Here is a 9822-nt window from a genome sequence, read left to right as displayed (position 1 = left end):
GAATTGGTGTTTTGTTTTCTTTCGCTAACGGAGCTCACGAGATTTTCTGTTAAGTTTTGTGTTGTGAAGTTTTTAATTTTTTGGTAAAGATTTTATGAATTATGGAACAAGAAGTGGCAACAGCCTAAGCTTGGGGATGCCCAAGGCACCCCAAGGTAAAATCCAAGGACACCAAAAAGCCTAAGCTTGGGGATGCCCCGTAAGGCATCCCCTCTTTTGTCTTCGTTCATCGGTAACTTTACTTGGAGCTATATTTTTATTTACCACATGATATGTGTTTTGCTTGGAGCATCTTGTATGATTTGAGTCTTTACTTTTTAGTTTATCACAATCATCCTTGTTGTACACACCTTTTGAGAGACACACATGAATCAGAATTTATTAGAACTAGTGAACCCGTTGCGCCAAATGGCGCAGGAACCTGCTGATTCCATGTTAGCGATGAAAAGTAATCCATGGTTTAGTTGCTTAGTTACAGGCAAGCACATATGACAACAAATTTAATCTCCTGGAAAAACAGGGGCTTGCTGTCTACAATGAAAAGTATATGCACATTAAAATTTGGTAGCATAGAGTTCTATTTGTAACAAATCTAATCCCTGTCGACAAAGCACAAAAACATAAATGATTCTTCTACTACTCGGACTCATAGTCATAGCTCAAGTCTTCATCATCATCGCTGCCGTTGGAGTCCAAAGTTGGCCAATCCTCCCATCTTCATCTATGTTGGCAAAGGTGGCTTCAATATCCTCTCTTCCGGTTTTCGCGGAAAAGAAATCCCCTCTGCCACGCATCCCGCTCGGCATGAATGGCGGAAGCGAACATGATAGTTTTACGTTTGTCTTCCTCTGCTCTCAAATGCAGTAATCCTCACATCAGCGCCTGAAGCATCACTGCTTGCTGCAGTTGCTCCTTCCTCTTGTATATTCCATGTTTATCAGGTAAAGATGTTGTAATCCACCTTAAAAAAGAGAACATATACATTTACCTTAGGAGGCTCAAAATCTGGATTCAATAAAGCTACCAGATCAATTGAGATAGAGCCAAAACTACATAAGTAGCAGAGTTACCAACAACAAAAACAACAAGCATTTCTAACCCTAATACCATCAAAAGCATGAAAATGACACACAAGTCTTCTTTAGATAATCTTATAGCATCAGCTACAACAACTCGCAACAATGTCAAAGGAGTTCAGAAAGAAACTTTGGATTTCAATCAGCTTGAAAAAATACATGGTGCCGAACAGAAAAACAATCCACATCTAAACAGAAAGACAATGAGTCTTGTTTGATGAATAGAGTACCACTGAAAGCTAAGTAGCACAAAGCCCCAGTCTAAGACACATACATCAACGAAGCCACTGAAAAGAGGCCTTCGGAAATCAGCAGATTCCATAGAGCTTGCTAGTCTTATTAGGAATGAGTATCCCAGTTATGTAATCAAGAAGGCGAAGAGACAGAAATATGTCCTCAGTCTGTGTTCTGTTCAGCCAAAGCATGGACGGTGAAACCATCACAGATCAGACAAAGGTAGTTTCATTTCGTCTGCATATACTATACACAAGTAACTCAAGATAACTTTATTTTGCTAAGGTTTTTAGTTTTTTACATTGATAGATACTGATGCACTTTTAATTACCGGTGTCAACAACTATTTTAGAGACTACGCACTTTGTCGCTGAAAAGTTTGCTCGTACAAGGAACATGCTAGAAGCAATAGCCGTGGGCATACCTGTAGTCACACCATCATGGGTTGAATGCCGTGGAGAAGCAAGGTGCTTCATTGTGAGAAAAAACAGAGAATGAGGGATGCAAAGAAGGAAAAGGATCTTTGCTTCAGCATGCCTGTGTCACTAAGACAAGCCTGCAAGAAGTCACTGTTTGAGGTTAGTGTCTAGTTTATTAGCAATGAAATTTGTAGAAATAGAGAACTGCATAACAAGCTCTAATGATGTATCCAAAAAGGGTTCGTGTAGAGGATGAACTGAACAAAATGTGGAACTCACCCGGCGGAGATGCAACCGGAAGGGAGAAGGGAGGATGCTTCACTGTTCTCTGTGGCGATCTGGGTGGGAGTTGACAGCTCCACAGCGTCATTGGGCGCGCATCTGCCGCGGGACACCCCTTAGCAGGCTTCTTTTTGTTCTGTTATGCAAATAAAACTGTTACTTGTTTGCCACAAATAACCTGTCCGTCCATGTAGTATTTTCCATCTGCAGCATCATCAGGATTGAAGTACTGGACAAACCCAAACCCAAATCCTCGAGGCTCCCTGCAATGTACCCAAGAAAGTAGAGATCATATCAATCCTTAAAATAGGTTAATAGATTATGCTCCTGAGCAATGTAACAGAGATTATTCAAAGTACACAACGACTAAACCATCGTTACTCCCAACTATCAAAGACAATACACAGATCAAGTAAAACAAGTGAAATGTGCATCGACTGCTGACCTTGCACTCATAAGTACACCTTCAAATGCAACAAACATGTCCCTCTTCTTCATGATATCCACAATGGCATTAGATTCACAAACATAATATTAATTTTTGCAGCAATGCAAGGTTTATTAAACACACATTTTGCTGTATTGATTTTCCTGGATAAGAGAGAACATGGGAGCACCATTCTTTCCAATTTTTTGGATCATCGCCTCGCCTATCCTGCAACCTAGCAAGCAACCACAAAGGTAATCATGAATTTATAGCAACTATAAACGGTCATGAGAAAACAATATAAGAAATTGGCATGTGCAAGCTCTCAGTTCCTTGACCGGTTTTGGGAGGGATGGAGAAGCATACCCAGAGAAAAATTGTACCGCATGTCACAGAAGTAAAATAAGTAGGTGTATGTGCAGAATCAGCAATTCTGTGAGACATGGTATAATGCTGGATATTAGATATGATAAAAAAGACCATAGATAAAAACACAGGAAAGCACTCGACAAAACATGCAAAACATGTTAGATAAATAGATTTGGTGTTCATGTCTCGCAGAAAATATCGACAAAATGGAGTTGCAGAAAGCACTCACATTGCGGATGAACACCAAATCTGTTCTTATGCACCTCCCTTCTGTTAAACAACCATGACATATACCCCATTTTTACAGAGGCAAAATAAGATCGCAATAACAATGACAAGAGGACTGAATAAAACTCAAAATGGGATGTATGTCATGGCAATGCTTGTACCTATACTTGCATAGTTATATTCAATGCATATAAAATAAAACTAATAAGGATGAAATCCGAATGAAAATGATGTCTATGTTTTAGAGGAGAAACTGAGAAAAACAGCTGGGCATGGTAAAATATATTAACCTGTAGCCTAGCATTACTTACCAAAGAAAATGGAGCCACTGATCATGTCAATGGAAACATATAGAGAGTGTTTTACTTATTTTCACCATTGATTCTTCACATTTATGTGCTTTCCAAATATACATTAAAGCCTTGTGTCTTATGAAATCATCATGACACTACAATTCACAAAGTTTTATATGAATCACGGTGATAAGGAACCATCCAACCATACGAAAAAGATATCATCAAAGCATGTGGAGATAGCTACATCATTTTGTACTTTAAGAAGAGGATTGTCATGATTTGTCAGTCTGAAACATGTGGAGGAGCCAATCTGGGGAAATGTCCACCTGGTTAAGAAGACATACCTAGTTACTGGGAATCATCTAATGATCCAACCACCACCAGTGCTGATGATGCTTTACCCTTGCAAAGAACAGTCTCCATAGCAACCTGAAGAAAACATGACAAAACAGTATAGCTCAGTGTGGGAACCTGAGGTTCTCAACAGAGATATGATAAAATATCATTAGATAAGTGACTAATTAGTGCGCTGATGAAACCAAGAACACACCCTCTTCAATCCTCAAGTCCTCACCCTCTTCCTCAGCCAACCATCCTGGCTTTCGACCGCCGTCGTCAATCCCATGCTCCCTGACCCGTGCTTGGTGGTAGGCAGTGGGGAAGTGGAAGAAGGATCCAGGAGTGGCCGCCATCAATTGCCAGGTCTGCCAGGTCACACCTGACCTCGCCGGCACAGGCCGCTGACCCTCTCCTGTCCGCCGTCGGACCTCCCTCCTCTCATTCCTTCTCTCCCTCTCTCCCATCTTCTCTGCCTGCAGGTTGCCACCGTCGCCGGAGAGGCTCGCCTCCGTGGCCGCACGCCTTGGATCCGGTGGAGGCGGGGGGTTTGGAGGCTGCTGGGGAGGAGTGAGGGTGTGGCGTCCCATCCATTGGGGGCTAGGGTTCATGGAGGCGATTAGGTGCGAGGCGTGCGGGAGGAGGGGATTGGGTGCGGCGCGTGGGAGGGGTGAACCGGGACTCTGGGAGGCAGCACGACTCGTGGGACGGCACGCGACTCACCGGCAAAGGTCACCCAGCGAAATTTAACCCAGCCAATAGGGAGAGACACTGAGCCCATGAGTCATGGACCTCAAAAATAAATCGCAAGGTGAAAATCACAGTAAAGATCAGATGGACCTGGCTACTCGATTGACCAGATTCAAGGCGATCGGACAGCCAGGAACATCCCAATCCGAAGGACCTTTGTGGAGAAGGAGTCGGATAGCATCCTTATAGGTTTAAATACTCTATGTGCTTTATTTATATCTTTTAAGCTATATAGTTTTGCTCTAGTGCTTCACTTATATCTTTTAGAGCACGGTGGTGGTTTCATTTTATAGAAATAATTGATCTCTCATGCTTCACTTATATTATTTTGAGAGTTCTTTAGAACAGCATGGTAATTTGCTTTTGATATTATAAAAAACGTTCATATAAGTGCATTGAATACTAAGAGAAGTTTGATACCTGATGATTGTTTTAAGATATGAAGATAATGATATTAAAGTTATGCTAGTTGAGTAGTTGTGAATTTGAGAAATACTTGTGTTGAAGTTTGCAAGTCCCGTAGCATGCATGTATGTTAAACGTTGTGTAACAAATTTGAAACATGAGGTGTTATTTGATTGTCTTCCTTATGAGTGGCGGTCGGGGACAAGCGATGGTTTTTTCCTACCAATCTATCCCCCTAGGAGCATGCGCGTAATACTTGGTCTTTTTCATGGACTATACGCACTCTCACCCTTCCATCATTGCTAGCCTCTTTGGTACCGTGCATTGCCCTTTCTCACCTTGAGAGTTGGTGCAAACTTCACCGGTGTATCCAAACCTCGTGATACGATACGCTCTATGATACGTCTCCAACGTATCTATAATTTTTGATTGCCCCATGCTATTATATTATCTATTTTGGATGTTAATGGGCTTTATTTTACACTTTTATATCATTTTTGGGACTGACCTACTAACCGGAGGCCCAGCCCAAATTGTTGTTTTTTTGCCCATTTTAGAGTTTCGCCGAAAAGGAGTATCAAATTGAGTCCAAACGGAATGAAACCTTCAGGAACGTGATTTTCTCAATAAATGTCATTCAGGAGACTTGGAGTGGGCGGCAAGAAACAATCGAGGAGGCCACGAGGCAGGGGGCGCGCCCTCCATCCTCGTGGGCCCCTCGTTGATCCACCGACGTACTTATTCCTCCTATATATATCCACATATTCACAAGCATCTAGGACCACCACAAAAACCTACACTACAAAAACAAAGACACATCCGTGATATTTTGGGCCGAACGAAAAAAACGTGTCATACATATGACACTTCTATGACGATAATTGTGACAAAACCCGATATCATCATAGATGTGGTGGGCTCCTACTTCTATGACAAAAAATCATGACAGAAAATGGGCTTTTCGTCCTGGGCGGGCCAGAGACGCAGCTGCATGACATTCTTTGGGCCGTCCATGACGGAAAAAACCGTTGTAGAAGCGAAGGGGAGGAAAATTTCGGGGAGTTCCCGGTTACGGTGGGAGGTCGGGGGCCGAGCGATGCGCGTTTCTCTCGTACACGTACGCGCGTGTGTGCGAGGCGTTGGCTCTAACTGAACCCAAGCGAGGCGTTGGGCTCTAACTGAACCCGAGTGATTGCACTGCAGGCTATGCGTTACTGAACTCGAGCGATCGATCGATGGCTGTTAACTGAACCCGATCGAGCGATTCCTTCGCTACTGCTGCTAACTGAAGCCGATCGATTGGATGAACAGTGAGCGTTGCGGGGGGGTTGGATGAACAGTGAGCGGTGGCGTTGCCTCTGGATGAACAGGACCCCGTGATGTGGAGGGCTGGATGAACAGTAGACGGTGGAGGGGTGCCCGTGTAGGGGTGGTTGAACAGGACCCCGTGGTGTGGAGGGCTGGATGAACAGTAGACGGTGGAGGGGTGCCCGTGGAGGGGTGGTTGAATAGTAGCCGGTGGAGTAGCGCGCGGTGGAGGCTGGATGAACAGGAGCCTGTGGAGGCTGGAGGAGGTCGACGGTAGCCCGTGGAGGCTGGAGGAGGTCGATGGTGGAGATGAATAGTATCCCGTGAAGTCCCGTTTTGCGGTACGCCACACTCCTCCCGATGAACAGGACCCCCGTTTCGACCGTAGGAGGTCCGTTTCGTTCGTTTTGCGGTACGCCACACCCCTCACGATCAACAGGACCCCCGTTTCGACCGTAGGAGGTCCGTTTCGTTCGTTTTCTGGTACGCCACACCCCTCCCGATCAACAGGACCGCCGTTTCGACCGTAGGAGGTCCGTTTCCTCCATTTTGCGGTACGCCACACCCCTCCCGATCAACAGGACCTCGTTCCAAACGTAGGAGGTCCATTTCCTCCGTTTTGCGGTACGTCAGGCCTCGTTTCCATCGCATGTTCCGTCCAAGCCCTCCCGATGAACACGACCACGCATTCCGCTCCGACCCAGCCGGTTGGCTCCCACGCGTTCTGTTGCCTCCCGATGAACACGACGCATTCCGTTGCCTCCCCATGAACACGACGCATTATGTTGCCTCCCCATGAACACGACGCATTCCGTTGCCTCCCCATGAACACGACGATGACGTTGTTTCTCTGTTTCGACCCAGCCATGTACACGAGCCCTGGCCGTACGTATGCGCGAGTAGGCGTTCGAGACCCCGCCCATATGTACACATATGTGGTCGTATTTTCTTTCTTGCACCCTGGTCGTTGTACATATGTGTACATGCTACATGCGGGCCTCTACTACAACACGTACGCGCCTCTACTACGACACATGCACGCCTCTACATCCACCAGTATATATGTACGTACACGTTCGCGACCAGAATGACAAGGCTACGTACGCTTCGACCAGGTGGGTCCCGACTGCCAGGCACTTCCTTACGTGCGAAGATGTAGCTGGTGGGTCCTAGCAGTCAGGGGGCGAATTGGTTTTTTTGCCCGGACGCACTTCCTTGCGTGCGAAAATGTAGCTGGTGGGTCCAAGCAGTCGGGGGGCGAATCATTTTTTTTGCCCAGACGCACTTCCTTGCGTGCGAAGATGTAGCTGGTGGGTCCCAGCAGTCAGGGGGGAACTTTTTTCGCGAAATAAGGTGGCCCGTCCGGTGGGTCCCCGCTGTCAGGTGGAGGAATCATTATTTTGCGCGTAATAAGGAGGCACTTCCTTGCTGCGGCCGTGGACCCAGCTGTCAGCCTCTCCACGTACAGTCCACGTCCGATGGAAGTCGTTCCTTAACCACGTTGACCATGCCGCGCCGAGAGCACCACGGCGCTGGACAACGGCGAGGACTAGGAAGGGGACGACTCGGAGCTGGGGAAGACGCAGCAGTGGATGCCCACGCAAAGAGGAGTACGAGTGTTCACTGGTTCGGCTGCAGTGTGAGGCTGGTGTCGCCGCAGAATAACAGGGGGTGTGGGTGAGTAGAGGGATGGCCTGGCCAGCGGTGGGAGTAGTAGGGGGCGGTGAGGCCTCCGCGACATCACAGCCGGCCATGGGAGGCAGGAGCACGCGGCATGACCGGCGCTGGTTTGGGCAGCTGGAGTAAGAAGACTAGAGGTTGAAGAAGCACTACGGCCATTGGATGAACATTGTACGGTAACAGGAGCTAGAATCATTCATATTGACTAAGTTGACAAAGCCCTCCATCCCCGTCAACTTGGTAGCCCACAAGTCAGCCTCCCACTATGCTGGGTTCCAGCTGGCAGGGGGAATATTTATTTTTTTGTGCGTAATAAGGAGGCACTTCCTTGCGTGCGAAGATAGCTGGTGGGTCCGACATGTCAGCGGGGGGCACGTTATTTTCGCGAAATACAGAGGCCCTTCCGGTGGGTCCCAGATGTCAGGTGGAGTAATCATTATTTTGTGCATAATAAGGAGGCATTTCCTTGTGTGCGGCCGTGGACCCAGCTGTCAGCCTCTTCACGCATAGTCTACTTCCGGTGGTGTCGTTCGTTGACCATATTGACCACGCCGTGCCGAGCGCATCCAAGGTGGTGGATGACGGCGAGGCCCCGGACAGCAACGAGTCAGAGATGGGAAGACACGGGAGTAGAGTCGCAGACGGGGAGGTGTATGAGTGTTAATTGGTTCTAGTGCGGTGTGGTTCGGCAGTCGGTGGAGAAAAACAGGAGGTGTGGAGGGGTGGAGGGATGGCCTGGCCAACGGTGGAGTAGCGCTTCATAGCGAAGCGTGCTAAGCAGAGCTGCTAGCAGCATGAGGCGGGAGGTGGTCCCGATGGAGCTGGAGGAAGAAGACAAGAGATTGAAGATGGATGCCAGTCGTTGGATGTAAATCCAACAGCTAACATGTCAGAATCATTTGTTGACTAAATTGACAATGACTTGCGTTGGCTTCGACCTATTGGCCCACATTTCAGCCTCCAAAAATGTGGCACGTATTCAACCCATTTTCCTAGAATTTATAGTCTTTTTTTTGCACGATTGAATTTACAGTCAATTTAATCTTTTTTTTGAATTACAGCTATTAGCTGGGCTAGGTGAACAAATAATGTAGTGTCCATGTGGCACATTTATTTTATTTCCTAAAAAATTACAGGCCATTTGCACTTTCTTGAAATACATGATTTTGTTGGGCTGACTCTAATTATAATGTTGGGTTGGGCCAGCAATGTTATCAAAAAATAAAAAGGGGTTGAGCATTTTGTTATAAATATATTTAAATAATAAGTGATATTATTACATTCGACCTTAAATCTTATCAAGCTTTTGTACAAAATCACTAGGATTTTTGTGTCAAAACAATCCAGGATTTTATTTGTTAAGAAATTGTTTTTATAAGTTAATAAGATGTGGGATATTGTTTTCTTACATATGTAAGTATCTGTTAAATATATGATGACAATAAAAATAATATACAATAACATATAAAATAATTTAAATATATATAATATAGTTAGAAGGTAAACATAAGTTGGACCTTAGGCCTATGGACCCCCCATCCGAGATCGTGGATTGCGCATGTTAAAAATGAAAGCCTAGACGGGGCAGCCCAAAACCACGTCCAACACTTGCCAAAACTCCGTCCCTTATTTTCTCTGTGTTTCGCACACTCGACATTGTGTGGGCATTTTGACTGTGCATCATATGAAGATGTGCTATGCATGAATGTTGATCAGCATGATGTTAACTGGTTGGTAGTTCCATTTTTAACCATGAATAAAACTTCCAACATGATGTTAACCCTGTTTGAAAATGTCGTGTTAATATAAATGCTCTGCCTCTGAAAGTTGCAGTTTCTTATCTAAAACTGAACTTGCAGTTTCTTATCTGAAACTGAAACTTGCAGTTTATTCTCTGGGAATCACATTGTCTGCACTTTTATACTCCTATGAAACTACATTTTTAAGTGCTAAAAATAGATCTCTAGAATTCATAAAATACTTCATATGCTCAATACTGCAAATCTGAAATT

At 45.4% G+C, this 9822-nt stretch overlaps 1 long non-coding RNA gene across 17 annotated transcripts; it reads right to left on the bottom strand.

The window, feature by feature from the left end:
• Positions 1 to 435: 435 nt before the first annotated feature.
• LOC119354327 lies at positions 436 to 4372 on the bottom strand. 17 transcript variants are annotated; one of them, XR_005170775.1, is made up of 8 exons: positions 3882 to 4372; positions 3347 to 3760; positions 3037 to 3077; positions 2805 to 2871; positions 2457 to 2673; positions 2009 to 2274; positions 1735 to 1866; positions 436 to 961 (listed from the first exon to the last, which is right to left on the bottom strand). It is a non-coding gene; the product is annotated as an uncharacterized LOC119354327 (long non-coding RNA). The 17 variants fall into 17 exon arrangements; XR_005170780.1 differs by having other exon boundaries at positions 3676 to 3760; XR_005170781.1 differs by having other exon boundaries at positions 2457 to 2503; positions 2583 to 2673; positions 2805 to 3760.
• Between the last annotated feature and the right edge of the window lie 5450 nt (positions 4373 to 9822).

This window comes from Triticum dicoccoides, chromosome 2A, assembly GCF_002162155.2.
Source record: "Triticum dicoccoides isolate Atlit2015 ecotype Zavitan chromosome 2A, WEW_v2.0, whole genome shotgun sequence".
In the NCBI taxonomy this organism is placed as follows: domain Eukaryota; kingdom Viridiplantae; phylum Streptophyta; class Magnoliopsida; order Poales; family Poaceae; genus Triticum; species Triticum dicoccoides.
The sequence above is the reverse complement of the archived record's forward strand: the minus strand, read 5'-3'. Positions and strand labels throughout refer to the sequence as shown.